The sequence below is a fragment of the Protopterus annectens genome, chromosome 3.part0 (genome assembly GCF_019279795.1).
Source record: "Protopterus annectens isolate FY-2018-M chromosome 3.part0, PAN1.0, whole genome shotgun sequence".
NCBI lineage: Eukaryota > Metazoa > Chordata > Ceratodontiformes > Protopteridae > Protopterus > Protopterus annectens.
Window position 1 is genome coordinate 1,935,700,984 of NC_056731.1, and position 21,982 is coordinate 1,935,722,965.

Below are 21,982 nucleotides of genomic sequence, written 5' to 3' on the forward strand. Positions count from 1 at the left end.
ACTTCATGGCATTCTTTGTCAATGTTCCCTTTGACAGATTCTCTTTATTCACTCCCCAGGTTAAAGACAAACTTCTGAAGACTGAGCAAGAAGGTACGATGTCTGCTTTTGGCATCCACTTTGAGGCCCCCAGTGATCATTCACCAAGAATCAAAAGAGGCCCAAAGCACTCTAACTTAGAAAGTCCCAAAGTCCCCTTTTTGATTTCTCTTCAAATATGGGAAGTGAGAGCAGAGGGTGGCAGCTTTACTGGACACTGCCCCAAGGGTAGAGGAATTCTATAGAACCAGTGATTCATGTAGTCTTTCTCCGGCAAGCAATCCCAGAGTCCCTAAAGGGACAACTGACCTGTCTCCGTGCCCCCTGGAGGTAGTTAGGGGCTGATTGACTCTTCATCCAGATGCGTGGATGACCATCATGCAGGACAACTGTGTGCAGAGCATAATGTGCAGAGTTATGTAATTCCATTATATTTCCCCTCTATAAATGTCCCTGAATCTTCTAGGCATGTCATCTCAAAAAAAAAAAAAAAAAAAGGCAGCAGCAAAGGACATTAAATGACTCTTCAAAAAAGAGCCATCCAATTGTTCCATCAGATCCGAGAGGGTCCCAAGTCTATTCCACATTATTTTAATTCCTGAAAAAGTTAAAAGACCTTAGGCCTATCCTAGACCTTGGTGTCTTAAACCAGTACATAAAGACACAATTCTGGATGGTTACAGTGTAAGTTCTTCTCCCTTGCCTACAAGACAATGACTGTATGTGTTCTATAGACCTTCTGGAGGTTTACCTTCTCATAAAGATAGACAAGTAGTCCAGAAAGTATCTACACTTTTGACTGGAAGCCAGTCATTATCAGTTTCAAGTCTTGCCCTTCAGTAGCAGCATAGGCCATGGGTGTTCACCAAATGCATGGTGGTAGCGTACCTCTCAACTTCTTAGAGCAAAAAATCTGGGCAATGCTACAAATAATGGGGGGGACAAAGGTCCAAAAACAGGGACACTTTTTAAATATTGTCTTACAAACTTATTAAGTTGGTAGAATAACAGTTTTGCACTAGCATGAATTTTTTGAATGATATGAAGTCTGAAACTCAAATATCTTCCATTATTTACTGACTTTGGTCCTCAGTGATTTGCCATAAAAAACACAGTTTTATGAGAAACAGACCAGACATATGAGGCAGAAATATGGACATTCTGTGAAAATCTGGACAGTTGAGAGGTATGGGTGGTAGTCTCAGATCAGTTGTAATTCAGGGGAATTTGCATATTCCCATATCTATATGACTGGCTCCCAGCTGATACAAGGGTATCTGTACTATCAGCCAGAGATTACTTACTTCACCTGTGTCTGTCCTTAGGCAGATCAGTCAGCTTGAAAAAATCTTGGTTAGAGTCTTCCCAGTCCTCGGTAATCTTAGGAAGCCATCAGGACACAAGATCACACGCATGGTCAAACTACCAGAGGACTATCATTAAGAGCTGCATTCTTGATCCTTCTGTCTCACCAGCCCTTTGTCTCTCTCCTTCTAAAAGTCTTAGGGCCTATAGCATCATGTATATTTGTGGTGCCTCATGTGAAGTTCCAAATGAGAGTCCTGCAGTGGATTCTGAGTGTAACAAGTCCTCTATACTATACATCCTTTGAAGAATATGAAGTGTAAAATTCAAATATTTGCGATTATCTAGTGACCAAAATCATCAGCAGACTGCTAAAAAATCAAAACAAAAATTTTGCCACAAATCACAGCATTTTGTTACCATTTCCACTGAAGCCTACTATATAAATTACTCCATCAATAAGACACCGCTAAATGTTGACACATTAATCAGTGATCTGAGAACATGTGTAGACAGTAATCTAGCCGGGCGGCACAGTGGTGCAGTGGTTAACATTGTCACCTCACAGCAAGAGGTTCTCCAGTTCGATTCTCGGCTGGGGTGCCTTCTGTGTGGAGTTTGCATGTTCTCCCTGTGTTCGCGTGGGTTTCCTCCAGGTACTCCGGTTTCCTCCCACATTCCAAAGACATGCATCTGGAGCATTTCTCCCCGGGCCTCCGCTGAAAACAGGCTCTGTGGAACCTAGTCGGACATTCCCGGTCAACAAATGTTAAAAAAAAAAAAAAAAAAAAAAAAAAAAATAAATAGCAAAACCATGGATCTGGTTTTCTTCCTGTCTCTGTTGTCAGCTTGGAAGACTTAGGCATCCTGAGACAATGTAGGTATTGTCTCATATTTTCACTTAACTTTCAAAAAATATGATACAATATGTAAGAGCTGTAAGTATACACTGTCTCTGGAGGCAGTGCTCTCACATAAAATTACTACAACTACCAGACAGGTTGTCAGAAACACAGAACATCACACAACTGCTACACACATCAAGACAAACACGAAGTCCCATATAAGATGAGCTCCTTAAAAGTAAGCTTCCCAAACCTCAAAGGTCTAGCAGATGCAAAAATTATAATTATCCTCAGAAACCCAAAAAATACACAACTGCAGGAACACCCATCAAGACACATTCACCCTCAACTTCAGCATCTCAACATCTGAGCCCATAAGGCAGACAACCTCACAATCCAGTATTTTGACCTTACAAGATGCCATTGTGAGACACACAGTTCTCCTGCTGACCAGGCTGCACAAGGAGAGGATTATGGTCAGTTGCCTATCAGTAGCCAGGATCTGCCACATCATGTTTGTACCCATGTCTTTGAACCACAAGTATCAGTATGACTCAGGTGTAGTCCATGTGGGCATAAATGACCTGAGATATATCTCCCAGAAGTATATGAAGCGAGACATAATGGAATTAATGGACTGTGTGGACCAAACAGGTATGAGCTTAGCATTGAGCAGCATTCTACCTTTGCAAAGGATGATGTCATAGTACAAACAGAATATAGCTGACTGTAATAATTAAATTAAATCCATTTTTGGTGTCATTCAAAGGGGTACAATATTTGTCAGGTTTGGACGATACAGCTGATAGATCATGGTGCCTTACCAGGGATAGACTGCACCTGTCCCCTCTAGGATTCTGAATCCTGCCTAATGCTTTGTCTATCCCCATAGTGCCTTTTTTAGGCATTGCCATCCTAATAAGCCATCCAACATAGCTAAACTGATCCCTGATAATCTGAAGGTGTTACTGCTCAAAGCCAGGAGTCTAAACAAAAACTGTACTTCCTGCTATCTCTCCTCATGCTATAGAATATAGATGTCTGTGTAGTTACTGAGATATATTTAAAACAATGGAGAGCACCCTGGCAGTGCTGGACAATAATGCCTTGCACTCATTTAGACCTGATACTGCACAAAAAAGGGACAAAAGGTGAAGATGTCTGAATTTACATCAAAAGCAATCACACCTCAAAGTTGGTCAAGCAATATGATGCCCCTGAGCTTCTCCACATACGTCTCACCATAAGTAAAGTCTCAGATCATATCCTTGACAGCTACAGGACCCACGTTATGACCCAAGAAACCCACACCACTTACTTAAATGAACTGGAGTCACTATCCATTCTACCCAACACCATATTCATGGGCAACTTCATATATCCTTTGATAAACCGGGAAACATACACAACCCCAAAGTTGATGGTCCAAAGATTCCTGGACCTTGTCAACATGAATGCTGTTGCACCAACTAGTCTGTATATCCACTTGGGGCACAAACAATCTTGACTTGGTCCTCGCCAACATGGCTCAGTGTTTCAACCCTGAGTGTAACACCTTCACTTGGTCAGGTTGGACTACAAAGTTGTCTCCTTTGAAATAAAAAATAAATTTTGGGACCCCACCTCATCCTTAAACTTTAAGGAATTATTCCAAGACAAACTCCCTGCTTTTAAGTGGCACTCTGGCAGACTACCTCAAAGTCATTTTTAAAATACCTTTATTTATTTATCACTTGTGACATAGGCAAATTTACATTTATATAAAAGTAATGAAATTGCATTAAATTAACATTGGTTTATTTAGATTTCTCTAATTAAGCTAAGGGGTTGATGAACTTGAAGGTAGTCTTCGTAGGTATGTTTATATATATATATATAAATACTGTATGGTTAAATATGTACACTAACCCCCCCCCCCCCCCAAACACAGGTCCGGACAACATGGATATGGAATTTACAGATGTCTCTGTAGCCAAGTAGATGTGGGCATCTTGAGATAATGCAGCAATGGTTTCATGTTCACAGACAACCATCTAATCCTTTAAGAAACAAACACAGTGTGTGAGAGATGCACTTAACAATTTCACTGGATTCAAGAAGCCACACACCACATCGAGTGTTCACCACACACATAGGACAACTTATGGCGAGTCATTAAAAAGCAATCTTCCTAAACCTCAAAGATGACCTACATCTATAAATGGCAATGACTATCCTCAGCAATCAATAAAGCACTCACCAAAAACAGCATCAAATACCAAACACCACATATATGCCTACACCCAGTGGAGCCTTAAGTGCAAGGCCTATAAGGCAAGAAAATACATTACTTAAGTCTCTTGTTAAATGGGACTCCATTGTACGACACACAGATGCCCCACTCATCAGAATGAACAAGGAGAAGATAACGGTTAGTTGATTATTTGGAGCCAAGATCCAGCACATCCACACTCAAGTCACTACACCAGAGGTGTTAGTGTAATTCATTTATAGTTAATGTGGGAGTTAATGACCTGAGATGTACTTTCCTGGTCTATATGAAGAGAGACATTGTTGATTTCTCTGAATGTGTGTTGTGTCTCAGGTGGGTATGGGCCTTGCATTGAGCAGCATTCTACTTTCACCAAGGATGATACCACAGTATGAACAAAAGACGATGGACTTCAGTAATTGGCTTAGATTCTGGTGTCTTTCCAGGGGGATTCAATATTTGTCTGCACGAGAGGAGATGGTTAAAAATCCGCATTGCTTCGCAAAGGATGCTGCACCTGTCCCCACTAGGCTTCCAAATATTGGTTAAAACTTACCCCTTAGTGCCTTTTTTAAGCAATGACAAACTGACATACCTACTGACATAGTAAATAAAACCCAAAGAAACTTAAATGTATTACTGCTTAATGTTATGAGTCTAAACAAGAAACTCCACACCCTACAGGCTGTCCACACTCTTAAGAATATAGACCGTACCATTACTGAGACATGGATTAAATCCACAGTAAATACTCCAGCAGTGCAAGACTTCAGTGCCTTCCACACATTTAGACCATCAGCTGCACAGACAGGGACAAAAGATGGAGGAGCCTCAATGTACATTAGCAACAAGTATACCTTTAGGTTGGTTAAACAGGGCAGTGTCCCTGGAGTTTATTCCCCTACAAATCACCATAGAAAAAGTCCCATACTATATCCTTATACGCTATGTCACCCCTATGTCTCAAAAACCCCATAGTTTGTACCTAGACATACTAGAGACACTCACAATTAAACCAAATAACCTATTCATGGGAGACTTTAACTACCCCTCTATAGACTGGGAAGCATACACTGCCTCAAACTCGTAGGCACAATTATTCTTAGAGTTTATTAACACAAATAGCCTTGACCAGATTGTGCGCACATTCACCAGAGATTCACACATACTGGACCTGGTACTCACCAATATGAGAGAGCACTCCCCCCTCCCAAGTATTATGCCCTCACTGGTGAGGTTGGACCTCAAAGCTGTCTCATTTGAAATAAAAATCAACTTGAAAATGCCACCAATCCCTGTAACAGTTAGAAACTATTTTAAAGCAAACTACATCCTACTCAGTGATAGTTGTTAAAATTCAATGTCCCTCCTAACCTCAGGTTCACAGTAACCTATATGGAATTGTTCACAGAGACCATGTAAATCACTGTATAGATGCTGCTGTACCTATTAGAAATAAGCCCAAAACTAACTGTGAAAACAAAACACACTGGTAGAATCCTAACCTCAATAGGGTATGTACCAACAGGAAAAAAAGTTATAGCTAAAATCAGGAAGCTCAAAACCCATAATGCTAAGACCTCTCTAATTAAACCAAATAGTAAACTAAGAGGACTAATTAAGTCCCACAAGGCCAATTACAACGTTAAGATAACCACAGGGCCTTCTACAGCTATGTCCTTAACTTCAAAGGCAGCACCCAGCAGTGTGCCGAACTGGCAGACAGTGGTGCATCCCTCACTAAGCAAAGAGCCATAGCAAATCTGCTGGCTGACAAATTCAGCTCAAACTTCACCCCATGCTCCCCTGTCTCTCTTTATGAAATGCCTGCTAACATAATCCCCCCATCTATTAGCAGGGAGCAGGTCCTGAAGGCACTCACTAAAGACAAAGACACAGCCTCAATGTGCCCCAACAATGTCTGGAATGCCTCATAAATAGCTTGAAACGTGACCTGTCAGGACCACTTTAGTCACTTTTGAACTATAGCCTCAAAATAGGCTTTGTATCATGAGATTGGAGGACTGTTATGGTTATTCCACTTTAGAAGATTGGATCTTTAAAGACCGCCAGAAACTGCAGATCCATTAGTCTGACTAGTCTAATGTGCAAAGCCATGGAACAAATTATTATGGAAATAATTAACAAAGGCATAGGCAACCCAGTTTGGCTTTATAAAGGGAAAGTCATGCCCACTAAACCTAGTGGACTTCTTTGAAAAGGTCACCAAAGCAATGGCTAAGGGGAAAATGGTGCATACCATCTACCATCTACTTGGTTATAGTTGACAAACTCAAACAGAGTGTGAACCCCTACATAACTCACTGGATTGTCAACTGGTTCACAGACAAGACCATGCAAGTCAGGACTGGTGAGACAACCTTCACTTAGAGATGGTTACCAGTGGGGTACTTTAGGGCTCCATGTTGGGAATGGTCCTATTTTGGAGCTACTTTTCAGAGGTAATGGCTAATGCCAAGCCTTTGACTGACCAAGTTCACAGATGATTGCAAATTGAAAGCTATCATAGATCCTCTCACAACACAAACATCTGACAAGAGGGTCTAACATACACAAATGACTGGCGCCAAATTTATGGACTAAAACTCAGTGCAAAGAAGTGCATTAGAGTCCCTAAAATGGCTTCCTAGGCTAATTACTCCATCAATAAGACACCGCTAAATGTTGACACATTAATCAGTGGTCTGAGAACATGTGTAGACAGTAATCTAGCCTTTGACCAACATATGCCTAAGAAAGTAATAAAGTCAGTCTATATTGCCCAACTGATAAGTAAGGGCATGGCATCCAGGTTCAAGGAATTCACATTGCAACTTTACTTGGCCCTTATCAGACTCATCACTGAGTATAATGTATCCTTCTGAATGTAACAGACCTATGCAATATTTGGAATGTTTACAAATGTTCCTTTCTAGGAGAATCCAGAGGAAAAACACACTGTCCTATTCAGATCACCTTAAAGCTCTATATCTACACTCTGTCTACTACAGGTTACTGAAAGGTGATGTATGCTTAGCATACAAAATATCCTTAGAACCAACTCTGATGGACATTTTGCACATTCTCATAAAATGAATAGCATCCAGACCACTAGATCCAAGGATTTAAATTTTGCTTTCAACATAAATAGGATATGTTGGCAAGACAGATGTGTCTTAGAAGATCCCCATGCTCTAGAAAGTACAGTTGTATACACTTACCATAAATGTAGATGTTTGAGTGTCTTCACTGTTGCACTCATCACTGTAGGGTTCTTCCTGCCAGCAGGCAGCCCTCGGTTGGCCAGAATCCCAAAGTCTGGGTCTGGTGTCGGCTGTGTACTCACCCTCCCTGACGTCAGTGTGCCAGGGGTACAAAGCTCCCAGCCGACGCCATGTTCTCCAGTTTTTCTTGCCCCACATGTCAGGTGCCCAAAAGTAAAGGCTAAAAGTAAATCAAAAATGTAATATACAACAAACCCCATATCCTGTAGCAAATACACCTCAGAAGATGGGTAAAGCAGAGAACCTCACCAATAAAAGTATAAGAGGGGACAGGAGGGTGGGTAACCCAGACTGCAACAGTGAAGACACTCGAACATCTACATTTATGGTAAGTGTACACAACTGTACTATGTTCATCGTGTTTCACTGTTGCAGTCATCACTGTAGGGTTGAATCCCAAAGCTGAGATAAAGGGTGATGGTTATAGAGTAGAAGGGGCAGCTAGAAGGCCTTGCAAGACTGCAGAAGCAAAGCCTGCCCTAGACTTAGAATAAAGAGGGAGATTGTAGTGCTTAGAGAAAGTATGCACTGAACTCCAAGTTGCAGCTTCCAAAATATCTTTGGTAGGGACTCCCATGAGAAAGGCAGCTGAAGTAGCAGCAGTTCTGGTAGAGTGAGTCCTAATTTTTCCAGGGATTTGCTTTCCATGATGAGAGTAACAAAATCTGATTCCATGAGCAATCCATTTGGAAATGGTCTGTTTTGAAATAGCTTTGCCTTGGGAATTTGCTGCATAAGAAACAAACAGTTGTTCTGTTTTCCTGATATCCTTGGTTCTGTCCAGGTAAAAGTGAAGCTGCCTGTGTACGTCCAAAGAATGCAAGATCCTCTCCCCTTTATTTTGTGGATTAGGGAAAAAAGTTGGCAGGTGAATAGTTTGGTTTAAAGCCAATTTAGAAACCACTTTAGGCATGAAAGAAGGGTTAGTCCTCAAAGAAACCCTGTCTTGATGAAAAATAATGTAAGGTTCCACAGCCATGAGCGCTTGTAACTCCGAGACTCTCCTGGCTGAAGTTAAAGCCAGTAGGATAACAGTCTTCCATGATAAATACTTTATATCGGATGTGGCAGCAGGCTCAAAAGGTGGCAGAGTAAGCTTTTCCAGGACATAATTGAGGTCCCAGGCAGGAATGGGTGGAGTCCTAGGGGGCCTTAAATTCTTTGCTCTTCTGAGATATTGTTTCAGAAGTGGGTGTGAAAAAATTGGAGGATCTGTATTATAATGTGCAGAGATAGCTGAGGCATGTATTTTTATGGAAGTAAAAGATAAACCCTTATGCAACATATCTGTTAGGTATTGTAAAATCAATGGAATATTTGGAATGTGAGGATCCGATTCCTGAGCATGAATCCAGGTGCAAAATCTCTTCCATTTACCTGCATAAGATTTCCTAGTGCTAGGCCTTCTGGCTTCTAAGATGACATCCATAACCTGTTTGGGAAGGGTAGGATTAATTATAGACCCTGAATACGCCAGGCTGCCAGGCTGAGAGTTTTGATTTGAGAGTGCAGGACCTGGCCCTGATGTTAAGACAAAAGATTTGGAATCTGAGGTAGAATCCAAGGAGGTTCCTGGGATAGATTTGTCAGTGTTGAGTACCAAAATTGTCAAGGCCAATTCGGGGCTAGTAAGATCATCTTTGGTTTGTCCTGTTTTATTTTTAATAACACCCTTGGTAGAAGAGGTAGTGGTGGGAAGGCATACCCCAAGAGGTTCCTCCAACTGAATGAGAGAGCATCCACTTTCCATGCTAGCTTGTGATATGTCCTTGTGCAAAATGTCTGTAACTGGTAGTTGTGGGGAGATGCAAATAGATCTATGTCCGGGCAGCCCCAGAACTCTGTAATCATCTTGAATATTTGGGTGTCTAGCATCCACTCGTGTGGGTCTGATAGGTTCCTGCTCAGGCTGTCTGCCAGAGTGTTTTGTTTCCCTGGCAGGAACTGAGCTTGTAGATCCACTTTGCAAGCTAGTGCTGTGTTCCATAGAGTCATGGCTAGTCTGGAAAGGGGGTAGGAGTGTGAACCCCCTTGCTTGTTTATGTACCACATAACTGTGGTGTTGTCTGTCCGTATCAGTAGCTGCCCTGGCTGTAAAAGATCCCTGAAATCCAAGAGGGCATTCTGTACAGCTAACATCTCTTTTAAATTGATATGAAGTTGCTTCTGATCCTCTGTCCAAAAACCTTGCAGGCCTTTCCCCTGCAAATGGGCTCCCCATGCATAATCCGAGGCATCCATGGTTATCACTTGGTAGGCTGGAGGTAGACTGAAGGCTTTCCCGTTGTTTTGAAGACATGCCGTGGCCCACCAATTAAATTCCTTTTGCAGGCAAGGCAAGACAGCAATCAGTGTTTCCAGACTGTGACAATGCTGGGACCATACGCTTTTTAGGTACCATTGTATCTTCCTCATATGCAGTCTTGCATATGGTATGAGTAGGATGCAGGAAGTCATGTAACCCAAAGCCTGCAGGAATTTCCTTGCAGTTAGCTGAGAGATTAACGCCAGGCTTTTGAAAGTTGAAGCCAGCTGTAGTTGTTTTTCTGGCATCAGGAATGCCATCTGGGTTGTAGTGTTTAAAAGAGCACCCAGGAAAGTTATCTGTTGAGTGGGTGCCAAATTTGACTTTTTTACGTTCACAGTGAATCCCAGGTACTTGAGTAGATGCTGAACAAATTCCAGGTGTTGAAGTAAGGCGCCCTTGCTGTCTGCTTGAATAAGGCAGTCGTCCAGATAAGGGTAAATGTGAATTCCCCTGAGTCTGCAGTAAGCTACTACTGGTGCCAGGCACTTGGTAAAGACCATGGGCACAGTAGACAAGCCAAAGGGCAGCGCAGAGAATTGGTAATGTTTCGAGCCTGCCTTGAACCTGAGGTATCTTCTGTACTCCTGTCTGATAGGAATGTGTAGGTAAGCCTCCTTTAAGTCCAATGTCACCATCCATGCATTTTTGCTCAACATTGGCAGAAGCTGCTGCAGAGTAAGCATCTTGAACTTTGGTATCTCCAGGAAAGTATTTAAGACTGACAGATCCAGGATGGGTCTCCAAGTATTTTGCTTTCTGGGAACTAGAAAGAGTCTTGAATAAAAGCCTTGTCCCATCTCTGAATTTGGAACTAGTTCTATGGCCCTCATAGCCATGAGGGACCTCACCTGTTTTAATGCCTCCGCCCATTGAGTTTTTGGTAGGTCTGGCCATCCGTTTGGTTTTGGTAAGGTGTGAAAGTGGAATTTGTAACCTCTTAAAACTACATCCAGAACCCACTTGTCTTGGGTTATGCAAGTCCAATTTCGGTGAAAAAGAGAAAGTTTTCCTCCCAGAGGAGCTTCCAGGAGAGAGGTTCCTGGAGCCATGCAGGAGGAGTCATTGAGCCTGTTTCCTATAAGGCTGAGATCTATCTTCTCCACCCCTGGGGGTGGAAGCACTCCACTGTCTAGGTCTATAAGAGGACTGTGCTTGGGCCCTCCCTCTGGGGAACCTATATCTACCCCTCTGAGGCCTGTCCGAGCTGGGAAAGGACCAATTTTTAGCTGGCCAATTTCTGCTAAATCTAGGAGGCTGAACTTGTAAGAAATCCTTAACTGTTTGCATGGATTTTGCCTTATCCTCCATTTTCTTTATAACCTCTTCAGCATTAGACCCAAACAAAACATTATGTTGAACAGGAGCATCCAGTAATTTTGCTTTTACTTGATCAGGCAAATTTTGTTCCTTTAACCAAGCATGCCTTCTAATGACCATGCCAGTGGCTGCTGCCCTGCAAGAGGCCTCCAAAGCATCAAAACCACAGTGTAAGGTATGTTTCCCCACCTGCTCAGTAGCATGCATCAAATCTTGTAATTCCTTATTGTCTGCACATGCAGAAATAGTACACATAGTACACATTTTTTGTTTCATAACAGACAAAAGGTATTGCTGATATTTCAACATATGAAATTGACAATTTAAAGCCCTAATAGATAAAGTAGCAGAAGTGTACACTTTTTTGCCCCATCTCTCCAAAGCTCTAGAATCCTAATTTGATGGAATAGGGTTCTTAGCAGTGGCAGCCTTAACACCCTTAGGACCCTGAGAAATGGTTTCTGGATCAGCAGTAGGATTTTTAAATAGAAACTGGTGAGAGTCAGGGACTCTGTAATATCTATCAGGCTTAACAGGGGCCAGAGGAAAAGAGTCAGGGGTTAAATTAGACTTAGAAAAGACATCATCCACAATATCCAAAATAGGAGGAAGAGTCAGGGGTTAAATTAGACTTAGAAAAGACATCATCCACAATATCCAAAATAGGAGGAATAGCCAGGGGTCTGTGTTGGGGAAGAAGAAGGAAATCCCTAAGCCTTCTCTTAGATTCAGAGTACTCCTGTCCTTCCCAGTGAAAATGTTCCCTCATGTCATGTAAAGTTTCCCCAAAAGAGTAATCTTCAGGAGGAGAAGCTGAAGGTATGGATTCCTCAGCATCAGAATCCTCATAAGGAGGGAAAGTATAATCCTGTTCAGAGGAAGACACTGAAGAGATAGATACCTGATCAGAGGATTCATAATCCAATTCTTGTCTTGGCCTTTTGTCTGGAGGGGGATGGGAACCCCTAATCATAGTTAGCAAGTCCTCCGCCATTTTAAGCATTTGTTTTTGAGACTTAGGTCCCGGATCAGAGGAGGCCTGGGCTTGAGTCTTTGTTTTAGAAGGAGTCTTTGCCTTTCCCTTTACCTGAAGCTGCGTAGGCCTGAAAACCTCCTCGGAAGCTGGTACCTGCACAGCGGCTCCGGACCCATCCGAGGGAGCATTATCCGAAGGTCCTGCACCTGGAATATCCGTAGGCCTAGTTGCCTCCTTGTGGGAGTCTGTATCGGCAAGCAGTTCTGTAATGGCCAATGACAGGGGCTGCAAAAGCGTCTCACTGACGACGGCTGAACCGGCAGCTGGCTCCGATTGTAAACTGTCATCTGATTTGGACCTTGGAGGCCTATCCTTATCCTTGCGCCTTTTATGAACTCCGGTAGTCGGAAGCATGTCTGACGACATGTTATAATTAAAGTAATGAAAGGCAAAATCGTATCTCCGTTTAATAGTACTTTGATTAAATCTAGCACAAAACTGACAACTAGCTACGTCGTGGTCAGGGCCTAGACAAGGAATACAGTAAGAGTGAAAATCCTTATGAGGTATTTGCTTCCCACATGAAATACAATTATTAACTTTTTCTGACATCAGTCTGGAGCAAGAAAAACGTTTCCCCAACGGGGTACTTAGCTTTGAAAAGAAGAATGTCTTCGGTATGAAGCACCAAAAATAACAGGAGTCAGCCGACCGGCACTTGTGAACTGCTTCCACTGCGCGGCAAGAAAGACTGGGGAACATGGCGTCAGCTGGGAGCTTTGTACCCCTGGTGCACTGACGTCAGGGAGGGTGAGTACACAGCCGACGCCGGACCCAGACTTTGGGATTCTGGCCGACCGAGGGCTGCCTGCCGGCAGGAAGAACCCTACAGTGATGACTGCAACAGTGAAACACGATGAACATAATGCTCCCCATTCATGTGAAACTGAGTCCATCCCTAACCCTATTTAAGCGTAACCTTGACTAATGGATGGGAAATTGGAAATTCACCCTGGGTCTGGCCCCCTTGTCTCTGACAGACACAGGCAGAGAGTTGTCCAAACTAACATACCCCCACACATAACCTTTAGAAACTTCTTAACATACCCCTCCTAATAGTTGCCCATGATCCACAGGGAAGCAATTGGGTTGGGTTGGGTTGCAGGGCTAGGGTTATAAAAGCCCTGGTGGTCTTTTTCAATTTTACTTTGATTTATTTTTATTTGTTCTCTAGATTGTCTTTAAAATAAAAGTGTTCAGATATTCTAGGAAGGAAACAGTGAGGCATCACTGTATGTGAAGTACAAGAATTATATTAATTTAAATAAACAATATGTTCAAAAATCTAAATATACACATGTATGTTAATATGAGTGAACTGAATAGTAGCCAGAAGAGATTTGGTTTAAGCAAGTACTTAAAGGCTAACAAAACAGATACTGCTTTTATACAAAAAAGAACTCATTACTTATGAATAAAATTAATAGTAAAGAAAGGCTAAATTATACTGTGATGATGTGATGTATTGCTAGCTATACCAGAAGAAGTAGGGCAGTGGAAGTGTAGCATATGCCAGCATAGCTAGCTGGAATTTTGTAAAGAATTATATGTCATTTGTATATCAAATTGATTTGTACAGGTGCTTGTGCTGAAAATGTATTTGTAAAGCTACTTGTGTTGAAAATGAACCAACAGTGAGTCCTGCCAGACAGAAAATAAATGCACCTGTATGTCAGACTGTATTATAACTGTTGAAATGTATATATTGTAAGAGAGGATACTGGAAGAGAAGAGGTTAATCTCAGTCCATGTAACTTTTAAAAACATTCTGAAATGAAATTACCTGGTTTACACTATAAATATTGTATCTTACAGTTCTGATTGCAGCCGGAGACAAAATGTCTGAGAAAATGAGGACTAGAAATCTTACTATATTGTCCTTAGGGATGAAGTAATTGCTACACTGGAAGGAAGGAAATTTTTGAAATAGTTTAATAGCTTCCAGATGGTATAACACACCTTAGCAAAGCTCTGGTGTATGTATGGTAACACATATGTGCAAGATTCTGGCTCTGTTTCTAGTAAAGGAGGTAGTGTGGGAACCAGAAATCAAGTGACCTGATGCATGTGATGTCATTCTGTAATCCAGCACTGAATTGATGTCAGAGCAGTCTATTTTTGAAACCTGACAAAAAAGTATCACTCACCTGCATCATTTTGCCTTGCTCTAGTAAGTGAACCAGGGAACAGGAATTCTTTAGATCAGTCAGGAAAATATAGTGAGGTTAGTTAAGTATTGTTTTCCTGTATCTGTGTGAATCTTTCCATCGGTGTTATTTTTAATATTTTCTGTGAATGAAACTCTGGTGTTTATTGTAAATAGATATTTAGTATTTTCATGTTCTTTTATTATTTATTATTAAATATATTGAAGCTTTTCAATGTGCCTGGTCTTTTAGAGAATATTTTAACCTTTGAGAGTATTTATATTTATTTGGTGACACTGTGGCCACTCCTGAAAGCTTTGCTGCTTTGATCAAACACTACCATTTGTATAAGTATTAATTTTACTCAGTATAATTGGGTACCCTTGTAAGAGCCTTAAAGTATCTGGCTTTGGTGTGTTCTGGTGGCAGTATCTACATTATAGTCTGGGCAGAGGGGGCATAGCTGGTAAATCTGTACCAGCCATTCCCAGATGTGTGTGTGTGTGTGTGTGTGTGTGTGTGTGTGTGTGTGTGTGTGTGTGTGTGTGTGTGTGTCTTAGAAAATCAAATCTCAAACAGTATGTTTGTCAGCTACTTGGAGCAGGGACACATAACACTGGTTTCACAGAGAGGGTGGTGGAGGACTTGGCTTGGAACACTTGGCTGAGGACTCAATTCTACAGCTGTGGTCAGTGTGGAGTCTCATTTTGGGCCTGGTTTGCGAGAGGGAAACCCAACCCCAGGATGGGATTGTGGTCACCGTCTGTTCTTAAGGGAAATTATGCTTGGTGCAGAGAGGTGCATCTGGAAATACTGTGTGTATCTACTTTTGTTCCAAGTGAACGTCCCTCACCGGTGTCAGTGGTGAGGATTGAGGCTCCTTGACTACTGACCCAGAGGGGGACGTCACATATACAGCAAAGAAAAGAAGTACATTAATATTATGGAAAAATAATGTAATACCCAAAAAGGTGTATTTATGGTGATTTTGATGGGATGTTTTTCCATGATAGTTCTTGAATGTCAAAATAGAATAATTATGTATGCAAAATGTTACTGGATACCAGGCTTAGGTATTAAACATTCAAAGACAATCTTGAGATATTACTAATTAAAGTGAAGGGGAGTTTAATTATTAGGAGAAAATTTTAACTGTGCATTAGATAAAGATGCAAGTGCCATTAGAACACCAAGAAATTATGAAATAGCTAAGGTATTGAGAAACTGGGTAGAATTACTCAGTTTAAAGGATTTAAATGATAAGAAAGAAAAAAGATTAACATATATATATATATATATATATATATATATATATATATATATATATTATTCATATATATAAATATTCATAGTTTTTGGCACTGAAACAATTATTGAAAGACTATTTATTTCAAATGATTTAACCTCTAAAATCGATTAATTCAAGATAACAGCATTCATTATATCAGATCGTAATACCTTTCTTTTTTAAATTAACGATAAATACTAAAAACTACCAATATGTTATATAATTCTCAGTGTATTACTATGCAAAATAAGAACATAGGAACAATACTAAACAGGTGATCACCAGGACCATAAGAGGCCTAGCCATAAACACCTTTAAGTAGACAAACTCAAATGATCTTGCTATCCTTTATGGATACCTAATAGTGCTCAACTCCCAAATTAGGCAGAGCCATACATGACCTTGATGAAGCTTTGCTTGCCCTGTAATGGTAACTAAATCTGTAGGCTGGGAATATATTGAGACAGGAACCTAGCCCTCCCGTGAGTCTTGTGTATTTGTTTGTGTACATTTAGATCCCTAGTACAGGTGTTTGTATAGCCTCTGTTTTAGTGAAGAGGTAGGGGATGATACAGGATTGGGTCTTTCATGACTCAAAAAGAGAGACACTGAGCATGTGGTAGGCTGCTGAGTTTAAGGAGAATTGTACTACTCTTATCAGTATAGTTGAAGAATTTAAGGCCTTTAATTTTTGTTTATTAAAAATGTTGGGGCCTTTCCAATCCAGCAATATGCTTGGATTTATGTACATATGTACATACCAAAGGGGACACTGTATTCAATGATGAGATTAATACGGGGAAAAGTACAGTGTTGAGATGACTTCTTTGGATGTGGAAGATATTACCTTGGAAAACTGTGACAGAATGATTTCCTAGCTATGGTGAAAACATGAGTGATATAGGAGACAGTTGTGTACATAAGTCATAGCAGTGTCAGAGGTGCAACAGGTAGCACACTCACCTTAGTTGCAAAAGGCTGTGGGCTCTATTCCCACACCAGGTAGATCGAATGCTGACACTGCAGTACAGAAGAAGTGGGGTGCTAAACTCCTGAGTGTGGTGTTCTTTGGATGAGACATTAAACTGAGGCCTCATCTGCTTGAGTAGATGATAGCTTAGGTAGATGTAAAATATCCCATAACACCTATCAAAAAGACTAGGAGAAGTTTTATTTATTTATTTATTTATTTTGCATTTGTTTACCAGGTAGTGTCTGGCTGGGCTTGGTAGCCCGTTTTCAGCAGAGACCCAGGGAGAAAAGCTCCATTAATGTACAATACAATATTAGACATGTGATTAGCACTAAAATAGTTACATAACAAAACAGAGATTCAACTGGGTAGTACATCCTTAAGATATCAAATTACAACGTTGTAAGAAAATGTAAAGGGTCATTTGATAAGTTGCATATTTTTATGGGAGGTGAGCAGAAGGGAGAGGATTCAGGCAGAAAGGAGGGGAGAATCTAGCGCTTAGGAGGTAACGAGGTAGTGCGACGGAGAGATGTAGTGGGTAAAAGTAGAGAATGAGGGAGTATAAGTATTTTGTGAAGAGGTTAAGAAAACATGTGAATGGTGGTATAGGACATTATCCAGGAGAGTGATATGGGCATAACCAGTTGTTATTGAGGTGTTCTTTTAGCCTACGTTTGAAATCAGGAGAGGATGGGGTACTTTGTAAGATGAAAGGGAGGAAGTTCCAGTACTTAGCAATTTTGTTTGATTAGAGGGAGTCTCCATGGGAGTTTTGGGACTGAGTAACTTTGAGCAGTGGCCTGTTGGAGGATCTGAGGGCTCTGTTACAAGTTTGAGGCTGGATAAGGGAGGAGATGGCAGGGAAGGTGAGAGGGTTTTGAATAATTTTGTGGGTGAGGGCAAGTTGATTTAAAATTAAGAGGTGAGGCAGTTCTAGCAAGTTCAATTGTTTTAGAGCAGTGTAGTGATGAGCTTTATGAGGGAGATTAGTTGCAAACTTAGCTATTTTGTTATAGCAGGATTCTAGGTTTTGAAGGTCGTTTTTACGTAAGTTAGTGAAAATGTGTGAGCAGTATAACAGTGTAGACAGAAGCTGAGATCTAGCTGTGACTAGCCTTGCTTGAGGTGTTAAGAATGGTTTTGCTCTGTACACAGCACCGAGTTTTGCATGGACCTTTTTGATTGTTTGGGATATATGAATGTCAACTTTTAGGTGATTGCCTATGATAACACCTAGTAGTTTGGTCTGGTTAGTAGGTTCAATTTTAGTGCCATTTGTGGATAGAATAGGGATGGGGGAGAGGTGTTCTTTTCAGCTTTGTTTGTAAAGTTTATTATCTTAGTCTTCTTAGGGTTGAGAATGAGTTGATGGCTAGTAAGAAATGATTCTGTTTCCTGGAAGGCTTTTTGTGTCTTTTCCTGAAGTTCTAGTGGGGATGGGGCAGATATGATGAGCGTAGTGTCATCAGCATACTGTATTATTGTGGCTAATTTGGTAGCTGACATGAGGGCATTTGTAAAAATGATAAACAGAAGGGGGCCCAGAATGGACCCTTGGGGAACACCTGTGTTGACAGACAGTAAAGGAGAGATGTTTTGGTCTCATTTGGTGGCCTGCTGTCGGTTTGAAAGGTAACTGTGGAACCAAGAAAGGGTTGATTGACTGAGGTTGAAAGTGCAAGTTTGTCTAGGAGAAGTTGGTGGGATATGGTGTCAAAAGCTTTTGACGTATCTAGGAATATAGCTGAGACAAATTCACTGTTGTTCATAAGATGGTGAATGGTGTTTGAGAAAGCAATAAGAGCAGTATTAGTACTGTGCTTGGGGCAGAAACCATGCTGTGTGTTAGCTAGAAGGTTATTTGATGTAAGGTGCTCTAGGAGTTGTTGGTGAATACATTTTTTAAGGATTTTGGCTATGGGTGGGAGTATTGCAATGGAGCGGAAATTTGCAATCTCTGTGGAGGGGCCACCCTTGTGGAGAGGGGTGATGTGGGCTATTTTCCAGAGGTTGGGCACATATTGTTTGGAGATAGACTGATTGATTAGTATTGAGATAGGGTAGGCAACAGATGGGGCTGCGATCTTTAGGAACTCGTTTGGCAAGTGGTCAGCATCAAGGCTACAAGGTTTTAGCTTGCTTAGAAGTTTTTTTTATAAAGGATGTTTGAATAGGTTTAAAAGTATGGGAGTCTGTTGAATTAGATTCTGGGGAGGGGGTAGTGAGTGGAGAGTTTTGCTGGCATTGTAGCAGGCCGGAGATAGAGTTTATGAAGTAAGAGTTGATGCCAGGGTTGAGGAGGAGACTGATATTCTGCCAAAATTTTTGAGGGTTATGAAGGTGTTTTTCTTGGGGGGATTGGAAGTAATATTTTTTGTCCTGGTTGATTTTCGCCTTTGTTTGATTTCTAAGTTGCTGGTAATGTATAAGTATAGAATTGTCTTTGGAGGAGAGGTAGAGGGCTCTTGCTTTTTCCCTTTGTTTAATTAGTGGTTTTGTTTTGGGGGATAGCCAAGGCAGTTGTTTTGCTTTGGTGCGAATCTTTCTTGTTGGGGCTTGGCTACTTAGGATTTCAAGGAAAGTATGGTTAAAGAATTCTACTGTATGATCTAGTTGTAGGTATGTTAGTGGTGACCAGTCACAGTTGAGAAGTAGCGGATTAAATAGGGTGGGGGAGAAATGTTTTTTGCTACGTATGTATTTAAATGGACTGTGAGGTTTGATATGTAGTTTTTTGTGTAGCAGAAATGAGGGGGTGTGGTCACTAATGCTTATGGGAAGGCAGCCAGATTGATGGTTGAAGTTTGGCTTATTAGTTAGTATCCAGTCTTGTAGTGATTGTTTTTACTGTGTTTATCAGTGTGGGTGGGGGAGTTTATGATTTGGGAGAAATTAAAGAGGTTGATGAAGGCTGATGGGCTGTCAGAGGAACAGGAGAACCAATCTAGGTTAAAATCTCCTAGGATGATAGTTTCTTGTGAAAAATAGGAAGAAAACCAGGAGAGGAGAAGTTCTATGTTGTGAAGGTTATTTCCAGGGGGCATATAGGTAGCAATGATTATTATGGATTTTTGGGCATTTATATTCAGGCAGGAGATGAGGATTTCTGCATTGGGGATGTCAGGGGGTGAGCAGTTTGGTTTGTCTAGTATTATGGAATCTTTATACATGATTGCAACACCTCCACCTTTCTTTTTTAGTCTATCATGTCTTATAATATTGTAGCTGTTGTATGTTATTTCTGAGTCTTTGATGTGTAATTTTAGCCAGGTTTCGGTGATGACTACTATATCCGGAGAGTATGTGGTCAGGATAGCATGGAATTCAGAGGTTTTGTTTACAATGCTCCTTAGATTAAAGTTAGTAATCAATAGAGCTGAATTTGAAACTTTAGGTAGGGGAGAGTTGGTGTCAAAGTTTGAGTGGAGTTGTGGTTGAGAAGTGGGTAATGTATAGTTTGGGCCTGGGTTTGGGGTGGATGTCTGCCTGTAGTTTTATGTGTGTAAGACTGTGGAGTAAAAGATTATTTAGTTCCCTGATGTCCTGACCAAATTTCCTCTAGCAGTATAAATACCACCTGGTGTTTCCCCTAAAAAGAGGCTACTAGCCTATTCAGACTAACCCAGTCAACAAAAGGCTAAATAAAATAAACAGATAAATGAATAAATTAATACGTACCTGGACTGTAACGACTGTATCTGGTTGAAGAGGAGTGCCACTTATAACATATGAGGTGATAATAGGTTCTTTTACTGAACCCTACTATGCTGTATCTTTATGCATTTAACCTAAAACCATTTTCTGTACACTAGGTATATGCATAACCCAGCTCTTTTTGGAGCAGTTTAGTGTCAGTGAATAAGTGAATAGTAATGCCCAGCTTAAATGATTTTTAAGAATTGATGTTTAGATGAAATAAATACTTTTTTGAGTTTAATTATACTGGGAGTAGAAATAAAATCATCCTTTGAGATACAAGGAAATCTTATATATGTGTATATATATATATATATATATATATATATATATATATATATATGTGTGTGTGTGTGTGTGTGTGTATATATATATATATATATATATATATATATATATATATATATATATATATATATATGGGTCTCCTTCATGTCACTGAAAGCTCATTTCACTGAAACTCATTTGACTGAGCACACCTGACTGAAAGCTCACTTCACTGAAACTCATTTGATTGAAACTCATTTAGTTGAAAGGTATATGCCCTTTTCCCCATTGTAGTGTGATCCTGGAGTTAGTATATATAGTAAGGGAGGGTATGGGGGTGTGTGGGGCGTAGCCCCCCCGCATAGTTTGGGTATATATTGTCTTCTAAAAAGAGTTATTCATTGGAGTTCTAACTATACATGTATATGGTTTAAAATGTATAAAATAGGTGGGGGGCTGTGTCCCCCACACACCCCCTTACTATATATACTAATTCCAGGATTGCACTACAATGGGGAAAAGGGTATATACCTTTCAACGAAATGAGTGTCATGTCAAATGAGTTTTCAGTCAAGTGTGCTAAGTCAAATGAGTTTCAGTGAAATGAGTTTTCAGTGAAATGAAGTAGACCCATATATATATATATATATATATATATATATATATATATATATATATATATATTAATTACACACACACATATATCAAAGTAAATTTGATCAGAAATAAATACAAAGTGTGATAAAGAATAAATAAATACTTAGCATAAAATAAATACAATCTGACTGAAAACAAGGAAGCAAGAGAATTTTTTAGATATAGTGAAAACATTAAACAATAACTACACATTCTGGAATATAAAAAAGAAGTGATTTTAGAAAAAAATGGAACTTCACCTTCCGTAATATTAACTCTGGAATAGTATATAAACTAACTAATAAAACTAAATTACTAACTAGAGCTACCCAGATAAATGTCATCAAATGTTTGGAAAATAATAAAAGAGTAATAGAAACATAATACATTTTAAGAGTTTAAAGTATGCGAGAATTAATAAAGATAACAAACTACAAACAGGTAAAATAAAATAAAATCATTCATTGATAATAGGTTACTTTATAAGTTACCAGGAGGTGGTAAAGAATCATTATCAATTTTATACCTATGATATAATACATTAAATCAGAAAATTAAAAGAAAATAAAAGTTATGGGTATAGACAG